Here is a 21,387-nt window from a genome sequence, read left to right on the forward strand (position 1 = left end):
TCATCTCAATGGAAGCTGCCGCACGAACCAATCACGAAAAAAGCGCGCCAAGTTCAGTCGAATGTAAAAGTTTTGCTTACCGTTTTCGTCGATTGCAGGGTCGTCTCATGTTCATCATGAGTTCTTGCCACAGGGTAAAACGGTCAATAAGGAATATTACCTGCAAGTTATGCGCATCCAAAAACGCCCGGATTTGTAGAAGAACAAAAATTGGCTCTTCCATCACGATAAAGCCCCTGCTCACACATCCTTGCTTGTGCGCGACTTTTTGGCCGAAAACAACACACTTATGATGCCACAGCCACCGTATTCCCCAGATCTGGCCCCCTGTGACTTTTCTTGTTCCCGAAACTGCAGAGGCCCATGAAAGGACAACGCTACGCTACGATTGACGAGATAAAGACTTCGATGCCGGAGGAGCTGAAAAAGATAGAAAAAAATGATTTTTTGAAGTGCTTCGAAGATTGCAAAAAATGTTGGCACAAGCGCATAATATCTCATGGGGATTACTGGGACAAAATAGATATTAATGAATAAATAAATAATTTTTGAAAAAACACAAAATTCGCGATACTTTTTGAACACACCTCGTATACCCCCAAACTTGGTGAAGAGGTTAGCTTACGGCAATTGTGCTTGGAAGCAAAAAAAAAAATTGTTTCGGGCTTTCATTTTTCTTGCACGTTTGGAATTTTTTGGAATTTTATTTTGAGATTTTTGATCAAAATGGTTTGAAACATTGTGTCCGCGTTCGGATATTAGTGTCCGGTTATTGGGATGATATTTGTATGGAAGAATTTAACAATTTTGCCCGGCTATTGAAGCTGCCTGCTTATAAGGGCTGCACGCAACATGTGCGTGAAGAAATAGTTTTCTTGTCTAATATTTAGGCATTACTGTTTCGTATTTTAAATGTCATTGGGAATGTCATAGTGCAATGACATAAAGGGCGCCGGACAGCGATTACATTTTTTTTTGTCAGTTTGCTTAATTTTTCAAAAAATATTTAACCCGCTTAGTGAATATATTTTTTTGCAAATGGAAATAAACAAATAAAAAAGAATTAATCTTTTACCGCATATGAGCCCATTTACTAAATTTTATTTTATTTATAAGTATTATAAAATAACTCAAACTATTTTAATCCATCAAATATATATTTAGCAATAATAAAACGCAAAAAAATTGTCTACAGTTTTATGACATTTCGAAATAACCTCATTTTGTGTGAGTGGGTGAAAAAGCAGATTTGAAGTACGGGTGAGTCATTTTGAAAAACGATAGCTGAGTAAAGCGTAAGTTATTTTTGAAAAAAAAAAAAAATATTTTCATGGAGTCGATATACACTTGTGCTCATACAATTAGGCCACTACATAGAGCATGTGGATTTAACAAAAACACAACATATATAAACCAAGCTTTTGCATAACGGTAATAAAATTACCGAAAATAAGGAGACAAACAAAAACAAAAGTTAACAATGCATTTGGGTAAAGTTCAGAATAGTATCAAAATACGTAAAGCCACGTGTGCTCACAAGATTAAGCCAGTGCAGGTTAAGTAAGGAAGATAATAATTTATTATAAAAGTTATAAAAGTAAAGCACAAAGTAGTTACTTTTAAGTAATTTTGAACTGGTTTTCGGATAATTTAAACAATTTTTGCGTCAGTATGGGGAAAAATAAGAGTTCAACTCCTCAGGAAAGAAAAATTATATGGGAATGCTTTCAAAAGCATAAAAACATTCCAAAAGTAGCAGATCTTCTGACTTTTTCGAGAGGAAGAGTTAAGAATGCACTCAAACATTTCAAAACAAAGAAGAATTTTGAGAATTTGCCGCGTAAAAAGCCAAGAAAAACCACGTGTTACGATGACAGAAAAATTGTTCACATGAGTAAGGTGGATCCTTTTTTGACTTCTACTGAAATAAGGACTCGAATGGAGGAGTACCATAAATTAAAAGTTTCAGCTCAAACCATCCGGCGGCGTTTACAAGAAAATTCCTTAAATTGGCGAATCGCACGAAGGAAACCTAACGTGTCCAAAAAAAACATTGCAAGAAGACTTAGCTTTGCGAAGCAGCACCAACAGAAAGACGCAAAATTCTGAGATCTAGTGGTATGGAGCGATGCATCCAAATTGAATGTATTTGGAAACGATGGCAGACCCTATGTAAGGCGACCCCCATTAACTGAGTTAAGTCCAAGGTATACTAAGAAGACTGTGACACACGGGGGGTCTTCTGTAGTGGTGTGGGCATGTTTCAACGCATCTGGCGTAGGCCCAATTGTTAAAATAGATGGAAAAATTACAGGTGTTATGTACAAAGATATCCTTGCGGAAAATTTAGATGGCGACTATGCGATGATCTGCCGTTAGCTTGGATTTTTCAGCAAGATAACGACCCCAAGCACTGCTCCAGGGTTGTTAAGGACTGGTTTGTGGCAAAGAAAATAAATTGTTTGGAGTGGCCGGCTCAAAGCCCCGACTTGAACCCCATTGAAAATTTATGGGGCATTATTAAAAGGTCAGTTTCTGCTAGAAAACCGTGTAATAAAGCAACATTGTGGGCAATGATAAACGAGGCATGGGGTAAAATTACACCGGACCAATGCAAGACACTAGTCTGAACAATGAGCAGTCGCTGTAGGAAAGTTATTTTGAAAAAGAGTTTCCCAACAAAATACTAATCTAGCTTTGGTTAGTTTTTGACACGTTAATGTCGAATTTCCTTTAACTACAACAATTTTCTCACAGGTGGCTTAATTACATGAGCACTGAAATTTCATCATCATGAAGATATTTTTATTTTATTTTTTTAATACGTGATCCCGTTAAACTTCTAGCGCGCAGTCAATATTTGCACCAAATTTCATAAAAAGCGCCACAGTTTTTAGTTTTCCTCAGTTTTGAAGTGGTAAACACAGTTCTTGCATGATGGATCTGTTAGAAAAACAGGCAATGTAAGTAATAATAACTTAAAGAATTAAGTTAAAGTAATAATAAATTAAACAATTTAAAACTAATAATTTGAAGAATGCTAGTCGAAATTTTTTTGAAAAAGTAATTGTACTATTAAGAATGTTTTCCGAAAATGAAATAAATGAAAGTGATGGTGTTGCTTGTCGAACTAGCAAAAGAGAAGCTATATTTTTCACGTCCACCTAAAACTATGCTTTATTATATCCTGGCAATCTTTCACAGCTGTCTGTCAACTTACTTACTTAGGTGGCCATAACAACCCGTTACCGAGTTACAGCCGACCTCACTAGCTCTCTCCAGGCGCCTCTGCTCCGCGCGCGCCTTCTCCAATTCTGTACACCAAGCGAGCATAGGGTGGTCCTCCACCTGGTCTTTCCACCGGAGCAATGGTCTTCCTCTGCGTCGGCTTCCTTGGACTTCGCCCTCGAACACCTTCTTTGCTGGAGCCAACGCAGGCGTTGGATGGCGATGCGTTGAACTACGTCAATGTCGGCGTAGAGCTCATACAGCTCGTGGTTCATTCTTGAACGGTAGTCTTCGCCAACGCGCACAGGACCGAAGATCTTACGAAGAACTTTTCTCTCGAACACCCCAAGAGCGGCTGCATCGCTTTGTGACACTACCCATGCCTCTGCGCCATAAAGCAACACGGGTATGATGAGCGTCTTGTAAAGAGTCAGTTTGGTCATGCGAGAGAGGGCTCGACTACTCAATTGCTTACTTAGCCCATAGTAACACCTATTAGCAAGAGTGATTCTCCGTTTGATCTCCAGGCTGATATCGTTGTTGCTGTTAACGGCGGTGCCAAGATAAATAAATTCTGGCACAACTTCGAAAGTATAGTTGTCCGCAATGACGTGCGTTCCTACACGCCGTGTGTTCCGCGTTGTAGACAGCATATACTTTGTTTTACCCTCGTTCACCGCCAGACCCACTCGTGATGATTCCTTCTCGATAGCAGAAAACGCAGCCGCGACATCTCGCTTACAACGGCCGATAATGTCTATGTCATCGGCGTACGCAAGGAGCTGGACACATTTGTAGAAAATAGTGCCATTACGTTGCACACCTGCTTTTCGGAGCACCCCTTCCATCACGAAGTTGAAGAGGTAGCATGACAGTGGATCGCCTTGTCTGAAACCTCGAACGGTACTGAATGGCTCGGAGAGGTTATTTCCTACCTTGACGGAGCTGGTTGTGTTGCTCAACGTCATTCTGCAAAGCCGTATGAGCTTTGCTGGTATACCGAACTCAGACATGGTGGCGTACAGGCAATCCCTTATCGGGCTATCGAACGCAGCTTTATAGTCGACAAAAAGATGATGGGTGTCGACTTGCTTTTCATGGGTCTTTTCCAGGATTTGGCGTAATGTGAAAATCTGGTCGATGGTGGACTTACCACTTCTGAAGCCGCACTGATAAGGCCCGATCAGTGTGTTGGCAAACGGCTTAAGTCTTCCACATAGGACGCTAGACAGGACCTTGTACGCGATGCTTAGAAGACTGATGCCCCGGTAGTTGGTGCAGATCGTCGGGTCACCCTTCTTCAGTACAGGACAAAGGACACTGAGATTACAATCGTCGGGCATGCTTTCTGCTAGCCATATTTTGCAAATGAACTGATGCATGCTCCCTATCAGCACATCGCCGCCAGTCTTGAACAATTCAGCGGGCAAGCCGTCAGCGCCAGCCGCTTTGTTATTCTTGAGCCGCTGAATGGCAACTCTGACTTCGGCATGGCTAGGTGGTAGAACGTCCAAATTATCGTCGATTGGCGGTATCGGGTCATCTTCTACTGGGTCGGAATTGTGTGCGTCATCGCCAGCAAGTAAATTGCAGAAGTGTTCCCTTCATATGCCCAGTGCGGACTGTGTATCCATAACCAGATTTCCGTTTTTATCTCTGCAGGCTGATGCTCCGGTCTTGAAACCTTGTGTCAGACGCTTGACTTGCTGATAGAATTTTCGAGCATCATTCCTGCCCCTGTACTCCTCTAGCTGCTCACGCTCACGCTTCTCCTGTTCTCGCTTCTTGCGTCTGAAGAGGCGCCTCTCTTCCGATCTCTTTTCCCTGTAGTTATCTCGCACGGCCCGCTTTGCAGCTGACTGCAGAGTTCTTTTGTAAGCTGCGTTCTTCGCTGCAGTAGCTTCGCGACACTCTTCGTCGTACCATTGGTTTCGTTTAGGTGGCCGTTGGAACCCAATGGTTTTTTCAGCGGCAGCTCGCATAGAGCGGGATATATGTGCCCAAAGTCCGCCTGCGTCTGCAGGTAGAGAATCGTGGAGGAGCAACTCCGAGAGGTGAGCGGAGTAAGTTTCGGCAGTCCGTTGTGATAGGAGCTTAGCGACGTCTAGCTTTCGTTGCGTAGTGGGGCGCACGTTCTTCGCATTGCATAACCGCATGCGTATCTTGGCTGCGACAAGATAGTGGTCAGAGTCGATGTTCACTCCACGGAACGTTCGCACATCCTGCACACATGAAGCATGCCTTCCGTCGATCACAACATGATCAATTTGGTTGCGCGTTCTTTGATCAGGGGACAGCCAGGTGGCCTTATGGATGTTGAGGTGTTGGAATCTGGTGCTACTAACTACCATTTTTCGCGCCGCAGCGAAGTCGATCAGCCTTAGATCATTGTTCGATGAGGTCTCGTGGAGGCTGAACTGACCGACAGTGGGATCGAAGACAGATTCTCGCCCAACCTTTGCGTTGAAGTCCCCGAGTACGATCTTCACGTCGTGGGCTGGGCAGCGGTCATATACTTACTCGAGTCTCGCATAGAAACTGTCTTTGATGGCATCGTCCTTTTCCTCCGTTGGGGCGTGCGCGCAAATCAGGCTTATGTTGAAGAACCGTGCTTTGATACGGATTGTGGCTAGCCTATCGCTCACAGGTGTGAACCTAGAGACGTGGGACCGAAGCCTCCCGCTTACAACAAATCCGCATCCTAATTCGCGCCGCTCCGCATGGCAGCTGTAGTAGATATCGCAGCCTGCTTGCATAGAGCAGCCTTGTCCTGTCCATCTTATCTCCTGGATGGCGGTGATATCAGCCTTAATTTTGTGGAGGGCTTCCGCCAACTGGATAGAGGCACCTTCCCTATTTAGGGTTCGGACATTCCAGGTGCATATCCGTAAATCGTAGTCCGGTTTTCGTTTGCGATGGTCGTCGACGTTGAGGGGTTCATTATCCGAGGCTATTGCGGTCTTCACTGGTTATTTTTGTTTTCCGTGGCGGGTCCCAAACCCAGCGCACAACCCAAATTTAATGTCCTGGGGGGACATTCGTCTCACACATTCGTTCACTGCCCGGCGGGTGCTCAGCAGCTATTCAGGATGGCCAAGGAAAAGACAGGATCTAATCCAGGGGGCTGTGTGTTGACTTGAATAAAGCAAGTGACAAGGATAGGTCCCTGGAGTTTGCCATGTTAAACCCAGTCAAGGCCGTTGACTTGTATTGCTAAATCCCATACATCCCACTGTCTGTTAACAACAATGTTAAATAATTTTTTACCCGCGCGGAGAACAGTTATTTTCATATATGCACGTATATTTGTTATCAGTGATAAGCCAATATGCTTGACTGATTGCCCGTCACTATTTGCAAAAAGTTCAACCACAAAGGTTATCCGAGATGTAAACCCATTGATATTAAAAGGTGTAAGTACAAAGTTTCGCATGCAAAAATAAAGCGAGCAAAATAATCATTTCATTGAGCGAAGCTTGTTGACTGATAAGCTAGGATTGCTTTTTTTACATTTATTTACATGTATTGATTTCGTACTGTAATCTCATTCATTAAGCTAGAAGAAAAGTACATTTGTACGTACTTATATAAAAATATGAGACACAGCAGTTTTCTTGACTTACAATTAAGGTCACATTTGGAAAGAAAGTAAAGATAAAGACTCGAAAGCAAAAACAAACAAGAAATACAATCTCCCAAAAACATTGTTTCCTACTATAAGCCGTAGTGCTGTATTTAGTTTTGTTAACAGTCTCCTGTCCAGTACAAGATCATCTCAGTTTACCAGCTATCGAGTTATACATTGCGATTTAAGATTTTCAGTTCAATTTACACTGAAAAATAGGGTCATAGTAATGCAAAATGTTTCATTAACACGTTCCCTGTCCGCTGAGCCACATATGGTTCAGGAAACGTGCGCCTGATAAGCACTGATACGTTCCTGAGCCATATATGCGTCAGGGGGTATATGAAACTTCTAAAGCAAATTATTCGACTGGACGTAACGGAACTGTACAGTTTCTGCACTGGACGTGCTGGTACGATAATAAAGTAAAGAAACACGCCGGGATATACGAAAAACTATTTTTATTTTACGCAGAAATCACAAATTATTTTTAATTATTTCCTATTACGACACTCCCAGGCTTATCCAAATCAGCAATCTCGGGATCACGCCCTATGTAAATATCAGAATTCCAGACAAAACCCTCTTCTGTGCACAGTTTATAGATTTTCAAGCCGTATTTATGAGCTTTTGATGGGTTGTATTGACGGAAAGATATCCTGCCTCTAAACGGCATCATCGACTCGTCAATGACGATACATTCACCAGGTGTTAGTAAGCTCTTCCAGTTATTGATAACAAGGTCCAAAAGTGGCTTTATTTTGTATAGACGTTCGTTTTGATCCCTCGGAGCATCATTATCAACAAAGTGCCAGCAACGTAATATTGACGAGAACCGATTATATGAGATGTTTACGTTGTGAAATATTGGACTTGTTGGTCAATTTTGCATTTTTGTATTGGGACAGGGAACGTGTTAAAGCTCCATTGCCGTTAAATATCAATACAGCGCAGTAATACGCAGGCAGTTGTTCTGTCAGCCGCTCTCACAAAAAATAGTGATAAACTGCAGAAAGAAAAAATTACATGCAATAAAATTTATACAAGCAATCAAGAGGGATAAACAGTTTCTTATATGCATATGTATGTATGTGTGTATACATATATGTACATAGCATAACTTAATTTGAAGCCACATAACGGCATTAATAGTTGAAATGCCCTCTGACCTCATTAATTCTTTGGTAATTGGGCGAAATTTCGATATTTATGGGGAGAAACTATAAGTTAACATTACTATCGTACGTTCGGCTGAATTCCATGAAATAATAAGAGGAAAATTCCCGATTTCGAAAAAAACACAGTTATGGGCTCTCCAACAAGAACCAAGTACAGCCTCTCAGTATCAGACTGTGATTAAGCTGACAGAATGAAACTTAAAGAACTGCTTGGAATATTTTAGAATTTGCATGAAGTTTTTTCTGAAAATTCAGATATATGTACATACATATATATCTATAACTATTGCGAAGGCGGAAACCAATTGTTTTTCGATCATTTTTTATTGTTGTCCTAAGTATGCAGCGGACAACAACTGATTCTTATAAGACCATCACCACGCAAAATGCACCAGTTGCAGTTGCAAGAGTAGTAACGCGAAGTTTCATTCATTTCAGAAACGCGAAATTCACTAGAAGCGCACCAATTTAGCGCTAGTGGATCTTCCTACAGAGACTTGATGCTTAATTTAACGAAATAAATCGTGACCTCCTTCGCTTTTCTTTCCATGTGCTGCGCTGACAAGACGATTTATAATAAAAGAAAGTCGCTAAAAGTCGAAAACACTCCACGACGGCTAAGGTTTAATACATGCATACACACTCCTATATCAAATATGTATGAATATAACCGGTCAATAACATTTACACCAGGCCCACATTTGGAAATTCAAATAGCAATAATTAATAGGAATTGTGTAGATATTTTAGAATATGGACCACATCGCTGATTACATTTGACGCATTTCGTTGACAAAAATGGCGATTCAGTCAGTGAGTAAATAAACTCTTAGCATTGCCGTTTAAACAATAAAGAAAACTTCTTAGAAAAGATAGTATGGGAACGTAAAAATACAAACATATATACGTTCATATATATTATATTTATATAGGTATGTAGATAGGGGAAAGTAGGGCTAAATAAAAATAAAAAAGTAAATAATATTGTAAAATTAAAAAATAATAATAAAAATTGGCGTGAATACTTTTGTTAGGCAATTTGGATGAGCTCCCCCTCCTATTTCTAGGGTGCGGTTTGTATTACTCCACAAATGGAGGGCCCAAAGTTTTAAGCCGACTTCGAGTGGCAAATGATTTTTTATGAGGGGCTTTTTCATGGCAGAAATATACTTGGCAGTTTGCCATTGCCTGCCGAAGGGCGACCGCTATTAGAAAAAACGTTTTCTATCATTTCGCTGTTCCATTCGGCTACGGCGGCCGAAAAATACACATACATACATATTTTCCATACATACTTCAATAGCGGTGCAATCTAAAACAAATAGTTTTTAAATAAATATGCGGAAATTACCCGAATTTCTTCTTTTGTGCTGTGTGAACAATTCGAGGCGATATCCATTAACAATATTTTTAATTAGATGAAAATATATGTTAACTTTTACTTAGTACATTGAAAGAGTGATATATATGGTACATACATATGTGTACATACATATATCCCATTGGTAAATCTCAAGCATATACTTTTATCGGTCAAATGGTGAATGCCTCACGAAGTTTTAGTATATCTGAGGAAAACGCTACGAATAATGCGACAAACGAAATTATATTATAAAATTTTTAAATTTAAAAACATAGAAAAAATACTTACATTAGACAGGTTCCATAAAAAAATTTAAGGTATATTCCGTTATAGTGACCATTTCACTCATTTCACTCAACCTCAACTCTAGACAATTTTGTATTAAGCTCGTAACTTATATCCTTGCGAGATCAAATTCAGTGAGTGAAGTCTCTTGATCAGTGAGTTAACAAAACTTCGCTAGAGGAGCGAAATTGGTTCAACAGGAATTTCTGCCTGAGATCTCATTTATTCTATGTTTTATTTTTCAAGTACAAATTGTTATATGAATTGTATTAAGTCCAGTTCCAAATCCGTAAGTATTTCCCCATATGTATTTTTTATCCATTCATTCACCAAGAAAGGCCTACGCGTGGAGATTACAAAATGGGAAACATTGAACCTCTTCACCCACTCGGTTCGTTTAAAAAGTCCTATTCAAAAATATGTTTACTATCTACAAACTGCAGAAAGCAAAATTTAAAACGATTTATATTTATTCCTCTTTCCTATTCCATCGAAATTATCATTCAAAATTGCTGAAGTACATATCTTCATTTAATTTTTTATCAGACAGCCGATGGGACAGTCGCTTTCGGCATATGTAAATATAATAAATAAGTAAGTGAATGTTTATTTGTGTGATGCTTTTGTTCAATTTTTTTATCACTTTGAAGTTATTGGCACTATAAAGAAAAAGCAATGCAGCGGAACAAAGGCAATGAGTGCAGTCGGACCAGCTATGGGGCACCAATTTGAGCTTCGGTGGAGTTATCTACCGTATATACAACAAATACGTCCTCAACAAATAAATGAATGAGGGCGAATGTGGAGATCCTTGTTTCGAAGCTTAATATCGGGCTAACAAATAAAACAACAAGAACATACTCGAGAGCAGCACAACAAAGAGGCGGAAATATTTTGATATTCTTGAATATGCATATACATACATACATCCATACATACATATGTATGTACCTTTGGTAGAGGTTTAATGAAATTGTGAAGGTGATTTTTTTTCTTTAACGATTCTTATATTTTTTTAGAAGCGTTGTACTATTGCATCTAACATACATATGTATATAAAAAGAGGTTGTCTGTAAAGTCGGTTTACTGACGATAGTTTAACGTGACAACGTCATAAGAAAATACTAATGTAATGGTTGCAATTTTCAAAACAAAATTTTAATTTTATTTGTCTGATAGATATTTTGTATGGATATAGAGGAGGAGGTAAATGGAATTGCAATGGAATAGGTCAAGTTACATTTACAAAAACGTGAAAAATTACGAAACATTTATCAAATTCATGAAAGATATCTTCAATTTCGATTGTGCATCAGACGTTAATAAGTCAACAACACTAAGAGGCACCATCATCGATTTGCCTTTTTCAAGACACTTTACACTCGAAACACTCCCTTTCATTTCCTACTTTTTCTATCATCGTCCTATTCTCAACAAAGAAATGGTTCATTACCATGCACACAGCAAGAAGGCATATGCAAATACAAGTATGTGAATTTATATACAAATGCGCATATACATACATATACATACATGTATATGCTCACTCAAGTAGGACAGAGCCAGATGTCGAACGTTGCCGAACGCGGGGGCCGATTGTGCTCTTTGTCGTTCGTTCCGCGCTCTCGCTTGCAGTTCAAGCACATTAGCTTACATTTGCTTGCGTACGGAATACATATGGCCTCTGGTGACGGTCAAGCATTGTTTGACAAGAACTTTATATGTGTGCGTGTCGGGTGCTTGACGCTAATATCTAAAATTTTTGATTTTTACCGACAACAAGTATGTGTGACACGACGCAACCCGACTGCACTAACACATACAAAGCTCAGTCAAGCATGCTGTATCGTCACCAGAGGCCAATAGATTCGTATATTTGATATGTCCATATGACTTGTATGCATCTTTACATATAGATTTGTTCTTTTTGAAAATTGCGCGATATTGTATATGTATATACATGTTTATATACATATATTAGTATACAACATATCTTATAAGGTATATGGTAAATATTACCATACATTTTTTCCTTCATATATAATAATAATAATAACATTAAAACAACAGGTATTATTAACAAACTTGGTTTTATTTTAAATTCTTCAAGTGAATCAAATTAATAATAATCAATAAGAAGGCATATGCAAATACAAATACGTGAATTTATATATGTACATATGCGCATATACATACATATATACGCTCCCTTAAGTAGGAGAGAGCAAGATGTCGAACGTTGCCGTTCGTTTGCTTTGTTTGCTTTGTCGTTCGTTCCGCGCTTTCGCTTGCAGTTCATTCAATGCAATGAGCAAGGTAACGGCAATGAGCAAGGTAACGACATATGAGCAAGGTAACACTAATGAGCAAGGTAACGACATATTTTTTCGTGCGTGCAGCCTGTTAAATCGAATTATAAGACGTTATCACGTCAAAAAAGGGTACCATTGAGCAATTTCCATTTGATAATTAAACTTGTTTTAAGAAGCATTTTACAATATAATCGCTTCTGGCTCTCCATAAGGTCTGCCACCTTTGTGCGTTTTAAACGTCTTTGAGAATAATTCAGCCGGCAAATTGCTATGAAAATTTTTTTCGTTACTTCAGTCACAGTTGGTATGCCAAGATCACGATGTAGGTCGATATTCCTTATATAATATGGCGCATTTTCTATGCTCCGATTTGGAGCTACTAGGATATTGTTTTGCAGGCGTTGGTGTAATTGGCTAGCGCATTCCCAAAATTGTATACAGAAGGAAGAACCCGGTCTTAGTGTTTGTTTGTAAATAAGTAATTTGCTGCGGATTGATATGCTTGAGCGCCTATCAATGAAAATGAAAATGAAAATGATGAGAATACATAGAAATAAAAAATAATTTTTAAAAAGGAACATAACAGTCGTATCCGCCCTCCCTATACACTTGTTATTAGTAACATTTTAACCATTGTCCTAAGTTTACGTTTCACGGGGAATGGCTGTCAAATCTATAGAAAGCGCATTGCCGTGAAATACACGTGAAAACATCGCGCAACATGGCAGCAACATGATGCCATCAACATTTTTTCTCACCTATTGAGAATGCACGTGCCATTTAGGATATCACAGCACATATTGAGCACAAACTAACAATTCGTTTGCGAATGTAGTGTCCGAGTTCAAATACTCCGAAGACACATTTTTTGAAGTGAAATGTCTTTGCAAAGAGTATAAGTAAATCTTCTTTATATTTGTTTGTGTCCATATATGTATATGTGGGAATGGTTGACAACAACCCTGGTTGACAACAACGGCGAACGAGGCACTTGTGTTTCAACTGTGTAGAAGGGCACTTGTGTTTCAACTGGCGTAGAAGGCGGTTCCTCAATAAAATTTATGAATTCCTCAAATCAAATTTATAAAAACTCACATTGTAAAATTTCAATAAGACGTTCAAACCTATATTTTAAATTTCAATAAAACGTTCAAACCTATATTTTGGGGGCTCGTCCGGGAAAAGGAAAAGGATAAAGAAAGGAATGGCATGTCTTGGCGATTTAATTAGAAGTAGCCTGCGCAGTGGCAGTAAGGCCAAAATCACGACGCTGCATAAGTATATTTTTGAAAGCGAAGGCGACAGAAGTAACCGCCAAGGACTTAGAGCGGTCTGTGGCTTCGCCTATAACGAAGGCAGCGCGGAATTCGAAGTTAAATCTCGATACGTGGATGCGAATTTAAGCGAGCGTGACCTAGTCACCATTTGTAACGTTTTGGGGATCGACTACAATGTGGCTGATGTGAAATTACACATATTTCACAATTTGCAAAAGGGACGCTTACTCGTAGCAAGCGGTGCAGAAAATCACGACGATGACGACGACGGCGTTGGCAGCGAAGACGAGGCAGCCAACAGCTACGACGGCGCAGAACAACGTGCTTGTTCTACATTGCGGAATAGGAGAAACGACGATTGTTTTTTTTCTATCGACGGCAACGAAGGTAGGAAAGAAGCTCACAAAACTGCTGAACGACGGGAAAGAAGGCGTATTTGTGACGAACGAGAAGCAAGTATAAGTGCAAGTGAAGTTAACGAAAACGAAATGCCAATGCAAATGTCGCGGTTTGCAATAAATTTTCGTGATATTGAAGACTCAGTAAGGCCGTTTGATGGTACTGACAAATTGCCAATAGATGTGTGGGTAAATGAATTTGAAGAAACTGCTACCCTCATGCGTTGGGATGAATTTCAAAAATGTGTGTTCGCAAAGAAGTCGCTGAAAGGTTTAGCAAGAATGTTCATTTTAAGTGAAAGGGGAATCACATCGTGGTGTAAACTGAAAAAGGCATTAATAGATGAATTTCAAGCTGTGGTAAATAGCGCTCATTTGCACAAGCAGTTGACAGAAAGAAAGATGAAGAGAGAGGAGAACGTGCAGGAATATTTTTTTTGTATGAAAGAGTTAGCAGCAAGAGGAAACATTGAAGAAAATGCTTTGATTCAATACGTAATTGATGGTATACGCGATATGAGTGTGAGTAAGACAGTTCTATATGGCGCAAAAAATATTCGTGAATTTAAGGAAAAGCTTCGATGTTATGAGGGAATACGTGAAAAAGTGAAAACAGACGATACTAAAGAAATTATAAAAAAGGGGATGGTGAACAAAACCGAAAGAAATGAACTTAAATGCTACAATTGCGGGGCGAAAGGCCACAAAAGCGTTAATTGTGAGAGTAGAGAAAAGGGGACAAAGTGTTTTCAGTGTAATGAGTATGGTCATATTGCTAAAAATTGCACAAACAATAAGAGTTTAAACAAAGGCGCTCAGCGAAACACACGACTTATTACAGGAAAACGAAGCATAATGAACAAAGATGTAATAATGAATGATAAAAAATTAATAGCATTATTTGATACGGGGAGTAAGTTTAGCCTCATTACTGAGAGTGTGTATAATGTGTTGAATAAACCTTATTTAAAGGAATGTAATATTTCACTATATGGCTTCGGTGAGTGTGACACTAAAAATGCAGTAAAGCCAATGGGTGCGTTGAAATATAAAATTGAGATAGACGGCGAAATATATGAACTAGAATTTTTGGTTGTACCTTCGAAATTCCTGGATTGTGAAGTGATAATTGGATAGAACTTTTGTGCTTACGCTGAAGTGAAGATAGATCGTGAAGGGTTGCATATCAAAAAAGTAGAAAATGACAGTGATGATAATTCAAAGTTTTTTATGATGAAAATTGACATAGCTGCGGACGAAAAAGAAATTGATATCGGTGAAATGGTCCAAATAGGATCAAAACAAAAGGTGCGCGACATGGTAAAAACTTATCAACCAAATAAACAAAAATTTACAAATGTTGAAATGAAAATTATTTTAAAAGATGAGTCGCCAATATTTTCGAGGCCGCGACGTTTACCTATAGCTGAAAAACTCATTGTAGACAGTCAGGTGGAACAGTGGTTAAGTGATGGCATAATAGAAGCCTCGGATTCTGAATTTTGTAGTCCGGTTGTGTTGGTAAAGAAGCGTGATGGTACGCCAAGACTGTGTATCGACTTTCGAAGACTAAATAAAGTGATGATAAAAGATCATTTTCCTTTACCTTTAATTGAAGATCAACTTGACCAATTACAAAATGCTAAAATTTTTTCTACAATTGACTTACGAAACGGGTTTTTCCATGTGTCCATAGCTGAGTCTAGTCGTAAATACACAGCTTTTGTAACACACAACGGTCAGTATCAATTTTTGAAAGTGCCTTTCGGGTTGTCGAATTCTCCGAGTGTTTTCCAGAGGCATATAAATGCAATTTTTAGAGACTTGGTGCGTAGAGGTACCGTGTTACTTTATATGGACGATGTGATTATCCCTGCTCAAAACGAAGAAAGTGCTTTAAAAAATTTAGAAGAAGTAATGCAAGTTTGCAAGGACTATGGACTCGATATAAATTTTAAGAAGTGTCAATTTTTAAAAACAAAAGTAGAATTTTTAGGGCATGTTGGATATTTGCGGGCTTGCGGGATATTTTCGAAAATTTGTTAGAAATTTCTCGGTGATAGCAAAACCGCTCAGTGACTTAACGAAGCAAAATGTAAAATTCGAAATGAAAGACAGAGAAATCGAATCGTTTCAAACACTAAAAAAATGTCTAAGCGAAAAACCGGTTCTAAGCATTTTTAATCAAAAGTTTCAAACTGAAGTTCATACTGATGCCTCTATCGACGGTTATGGAGCTGTGTTACTACAAAAATTGCCTGAAGATGGGCATCTGCATCCTATTTACTATATGAGTAAGAAGACAACCGAGGCTGAAAGAAAGTACACGAGCTATGAGTTGGAAGTTTTGGCAGTTATAGAGGCTCTAAAAAAGTTTCGCGTTTATCTACTAGGTCTGCATTTCAAGTTAGTAACCGACTGCAATGCCTTCACTAAGACGTTAGACAAAAAAGACCTATGCACCAGAGTCGCTAGATGGATATTGTTCCTCCAAGAATACGACTATGAAGTAGAGCATCGAGCTGGCACCCAGATGAGACACGTTGATGCCCTTAGCCGTTACGCAGTTTTTTCTATAAACGATGATTCTTTGGTTAGATTGCGATGCGCGCAACTTCAAGATGATGAACTCAAAGTTATTTTAGATGTTCTTCGCGAAAAAACCATTTTCAACGACTATTTTACGAAAGGTGGCATTTTGTACAAGCTTGTAGGTGACGACGAATTAATTGTTGTACCCACCAACATGCAAAGGGAAGTTATCAGAAAAGCACATGATAATGGTCATTTTGCAGTGAAGAAAACTATGGAGCTGATAACCAAAGATTACTATATACCAAAAATCGAAGAAAAGATACAACGTCACATTGCCAACTGCATACCTTGCATTATTTCAAACAGAAAACTAGGTAAACAGGAAGGTGAGCTACATATATTACAGAAAGGTGAAATACCACTCCAAACGTACCACGTCGACTTCCTTGGCCCATTGGAATCGACAAGCAAGCTTTACAAACATATATTTGCAGTGATTGATGGATTCACAAAATTTTGTTGGCTGTATCCAACTAAAACGACATCAGCGAAAGAGGTAATTAAAAGGTTACACATCCAGAACGCGATATTTGGTAACCCAGTCCATATAATCTCTGATCGGGGCGCAGCTTTTACATCTGATGACTTTCAAAACTACTGCGAAGCTGAAGGTATAAAACATCACACAATAACCACAGGGTTACCTCGTGCGAATGGACAGATCGAACGGTTAAATGCGGTAATTAGCTCCGTATTGGCAAAATTGAGTGCAGACGACCCATCCAAATGGTACAAGCACGTCGAAAAAGTACAACAAGCTATAAACTCAACATACACAAGGAGTACAAAAACGACGCCTTTTGAATTGATGATAGGGGTAAAAATGCGAAAGAAAGAAGACATACAATTAAAGCAACTCATCGAAGATGAAATGATTTTACATTTTCAAGACGAGAGAAACGAGCTAAGACAGAATGCGAAAAGGGAGATCCTGAAACTGCAAGCAGAAAACAGAAAATCGTATAACCGTAAACGAAAACCAGCATTGTTATATAACCGCGGGGACCTGGTGGCCATAAAAAGAACTCAGTTCGGGGTAGGTCTTAAGCTGAAACCAAAATATCTCGGACCATACGAAGTAAGAAGCATCAAATCAAATGGCACGTACGATGTATTAAAAATCGGCTTGGGTGACGGGCCAAAAACGACAACTACATGCGCTGAATATATGAAGCCATGGTCAATATCTTCAGATGATGATAGCATCGCATTCGGGCCGAACGCGCAGCAGGATGGCCGAGTTGTGGGAATGGTTGACAACAACCCTGGTTGACAACAACGGCGAACGAGGCACTTGTGTTTCAACTGTGTAGAAGGGCACTTGTGTTTCAACTGGCGTAGAAGGCGGTTCCTCAATAAAATTTATGAATTCCTCAAATCAAATTTATAAAAACTCACATTGTAAAATTTCAATAAGACGTTCAAACCTATATTTTAAATTTCAATAAAACGTTCAAACCTATATATATGTATATATGTATGTATGTGTGTCAGTTTGTTTAAAAACACCTTTCTCACCAAAATTAGCCAACTGCTTCTGTGGCGATGCTCATAAAAATGACGTTTGTTTTGTTTGACAATCAATGTTGCTGAAGTTAGTACTGTGACCCCCATTTGGGTTGCCCTACCATATGGTATTTAACGAGGACAAAATGAAGTACCATCTGCGATCAAAAAGTAGTCGTAGGATTCAATTTTTTACTCCCACATGACAGCTGATAGTTTTAATATTGAAATAAACTTAGGATCTTTTGATTTTAGCGCATAAAGATTAGAAGGTGCCCTAAATTAAGTTTTTGTATCAAATAATCTAACTAAAATATTGTATGAATATTTATTGATCACAGTGTAAAACAACTACAAATGTAAATTATATAGACATCGTTTGAAACAAGTTCTTATATACATATATGTAGGTACGTATAAACAAATATGCATGCATTTTGAATAAAGTTCGCTGATTATGCAAATAAGGAAAGAAAATAAGCATGGGCAGTTTGTTGAAAAAAAGTTGATAATAAAACTACTTTGTTGCGTTTAATAAGAAAAATGCAGCCATATGCACACACATATGTAAGTAAATATGTGTATATGGTATATGTATTGTATATCATAGCCTAGTAATGATATTTTTTTAATTTTAATTATTTTTTGAATTTTTTAAAGCAGAGGACATTCGGCTTATGTTTCATTTTGATACTTATTAATGGTAAATAATATCGGTTTGCTAAAAGTTCTTCCAAGCAGCGTCTCGATCCACCCAATCTTCCCGCTGAAGTTTCGGAGTTCAACTCGTTTGTCTAGCCGTGGGTACCGAATTAAATAGTCTTTCTCAACAGAGCATTGTCATAAATAAACACGGCGTTTCCATAGTATCATAATAAGAGCACAGGTATTGGCAAGGAATAGCTCTTCCAAATGCCCCATAAAGAGAAGGCACAGTTTTCCAAGTATCTGGCAGTTCCTTAATGCCCTTCCTCGACAATAAATCTTTGCGATTTTATTTCCGCACAGATGCTGCGCGTGGCGAGGGCTTCTTTAGTATTAGATTCCACTGTTTGAAAACATGAAAATAATACTTAATTGCATTTATCGTAAAAACCATAATACGGATTCGTCACTAACTTCGAAAAAAAAGAACGAAATCAAATCATATCAAAAATAAAGCAATATGTCCTCAATAAAAAATGTAAGATAAGACTCAAATTTCCTTTGCTTCAATGCGCTTGCTGCCGCTGTCAAGTGGCCCCACGGCAGGCAATAGCAAAACACCTATGAATTTACCGCTGATTGGCATTGGCTGAGTATCTGGCCTGAGTGCCTAGGTCATGTGTGTATTTATGTATTGTCGTAGCAAACCAAGGGGCGAGTATAAGTATTGCTACCGAACAGCGAAGTGCTTTCTCATTTGATCCAGTACTGAGGCATGCCGCGGGGCGCTTACTTCGAGTCTAATGTATAATTCACGCTATTATCCTTATTTTCGCATGCAAATGCGAACAACACGTTTTTTCGAAAACGATTGAAAAATTACCTTAAATAGTTGAATTAAGAATGCTGGAATATTCATATCCCGACAATTGAATTGTGTACTCTTGCAAGCAGCTAATTATAACCTGCACTGTAATATGCGCTTGTGGCTAAGTCATTTAACTCTGGTCCGTCCCACATTTCAATAGACATGCGATACAGCTTTTAGGTTATTTTTTAGCAAATATTTAATATATTGGTTAATTTAAGTAATCAATTACTGCCTGGGTAATCAATATTACAAGATGCATATATGTGGAAAAATAATCAAAGGGAGCAAATAAATGGACCTTCTTCATATAGCTTTTAGAATATCGAGAACACCTCTAGGAATACGAGTATATAAAAGAATCCATCACTGCGTAGCTAAATGCTCCGAGTATACTAGCCTGCACAGCGCAAATATGATAAATGCTAAAATGCTGCATGCATACTCTACATGTACATACATATGTATTGGGTATGGGAGTAAGTTTCCGCCCTCGTAAAAGAGGTTTCGCTGCTGATATTGTTTTTGTGTTCGCCCTATTAATATACTGGTGATTTGAAGGTGTGAGGTCTCCATCGCAGTAGTTGCCATTCGTTTGAAGTGACGTCAAAAATGTCTTTTTTATCTGACGTCAAAAATGTCTCCGTTCGTAGAGCATTTGCGGGAAGTCATGTTTCGTTATTATCTTTTAGAGAAAAGCGCAGCTGAAACGTGTTGTATATTGATCAATATTTATGGTAATCACGCTCCATCAAATGCAATTTCTAAAGAGTGGTTTCGACGCTTCCAAGGTGGCAATTTCGACGTGAGTGATAAAGATCGCGAAGGGGCACCGAAAAAATTCTCAACTCAAAAGATATTCAACTACAACCATTATTGGATGAAGATGCATGTCGAACCCTTGATGATATGTCTAAAGAGTTGGATGTTGACAGATTGATCGTCGGTAAACGCTTGCACGCGATGGGAATGGCCCAGAAATCAGGTAACTGGGAACCACATCAATTTAAGGAGAGGGATATCGAGAGACGTTTGATGACGTGTGAGATGCTTCTTGAACTGCAGCAAAGAAAAGGTTTTCTGCATCGCATCATCACTGGCGATGAAAAATTGATCTAACCCTAAGCGTCGAAAAAGTTGGAGCCTGCCAAGTGAGCCAGGTCCATCGACAGCGAAAAAAATATTCATACTTCAAAGGTTATATTGTGCATCTGGTGGAATCAGAAAGGTGTCATCTATTATGAACTCCTTAAACCATCTGAAACCATCAGTGGCGATCGTTACCGACTACAGCTAATGCACCAATGCGTTTCAATCGAGCTCTCGGGGGAAAGCGGCCGGAATGGGACGGTAGACATGAGAAACTGATTTTGCTGCATGACAACGCCAGGCCACACGTTGCTAAATTGGTCCAGAAATATGTATTTATAGTTCCGATCAATGCAGTCAGCCCTTATTGGAGAGCGGTTCACTTCTTACGATAGCATCACAAACTGTCTCAATGAATGGATCAAGTCAAAAGAACTTGAATTTTTCGTCAGAGTAATCCGTATGCTGCCTGAAAGATGAAGTAAAATTGTAGCTTCCAATGGCACCTACTCACATATCATGTATTATTTAATTGTTCAAATAATTCGTAACTTGGGTTAAGAAAGGACCGACACCTATTCACATATGTACCCAATACATATGTACTCAAGTTATGTGTCGTATGCTTGCAAGAATTTGAATTTTTTGTTTTTTTGCTTATCTATTTAAACAAAAAGTTTTCAATATCCGGTTACAATGTTAAAACGCAGGGCTTTAATTTTTGAATTTATGTAATTGTGGCTAATTTTTGAATACAGTTTACACAAGAGGCGGGTGAGCATTAATTAAAGTAACTCACCGCGAAAAGTCGGTAGAGTAAAGACTCTCGCTCTCTGATGCAAACCTGCTTCGAAAACGACTACGTTAAAACAGCTGTTCAACTGGACTATAACTGGTATTAAATGTTAAACTATTGTAAAAGCTCAAAGTGGTTTACACCCTTGCATCTATAAATATATATGTATGCATGTGCACACATACATATGTATGTAGGTAAATATGACTGCGCATTCAACTT

Source organism: Anastrepha ludens, chromosome 5, assembly GCF_028408465.1.
Source record: "Anastrepha ludens isolate Willacy chromosome 5, idAnaLude1.1, whole genome shotgun sequence".
NCBI lineage: Eukaryota > Metazoa > Arthropoda > Insecta > Diptera > Tephritidae > Anastrepha > Anastrepha ludens.